Source organism: Buceros rhinoceros, unplaced genomic scaffold (assembly GCF_000710305.1).
Source record: "Buceros rhinoceros silvestris isolate BGI_N320 unplaced genomic scaffold, ASM71030v1 scaffold35967, whole genome shotgun sequence".
NCBI classification, from domain to species: domain Eukaryota; kingdom Metazoa; phylum Chordata; class Aves; order Bucerotiformes; family Bucerotidae; genus Buceros; species Buceros rhinoceros.
In genome coordinates, this window is record NW_010421086.1 from 43,419 (window position 1) to 43,883 (window position 465).

General features: G+C 58.3%; 1 protein-coding gene across 1 annotated transcript in view; it reads left to right on the forward strand.

Annotated features, from left to right (window-relative positions):
• Positions 1–465, forward strand: part of SMARCC1 (SWI/SNF related, matrix associated, actin dependent regulator of chromatin, subfamily c, member 1) — a gene marked incomplete at its 5' end in the record, with an annotated part of 43,911 nt that overhangs the window by 42,610 nt on the left and 836 nt on the right. The gene's annotated exons all lie outside the window — the stretch shown is intronic.

The window sequence follows — 465 nt, forward strand, 5'->3', positions numbered from 1 at the left end:
AAAGAAGCCACTGAAGTCAGTGGCCGCTGTGTTGGTGTTACTCGAATGAGCGTGAGGATGCAGCCAGACGCGGCAACGAGAGAGGAGCTGCCCTGGCTGGCGCAGGATGAGCCCCGCGGTGAATCCGCTGCGTTGGCCGCAGCCCGGGACACGCTGCTGGTCTGCTTCAGTGCAGCCATCGCAGCCCCAGAGGGGTCATTGAGCACGACTGTCCCCGGCTGGGGAGGAGTTGCCGTCGCTCGTGGTACCTCTCCCAAAAAATGCTGGGGAAACGCCGTTCTATTTTGGCTCAGCTGAAAGGAACTGAGCCCTGACTCATCGGTGTAGCCAGCGTAAGCGTGAAATACTCCATTCCCAGGTTATTTTAGTTCCGCTCCTTGTTCTCCTGCTGCTCCTCTGCCTTTCCTCGGTTTCCCTTCCTGTTCTCTGAGCCTCTGCTGCTGGGAGTATCTTACGTCAGGTTGT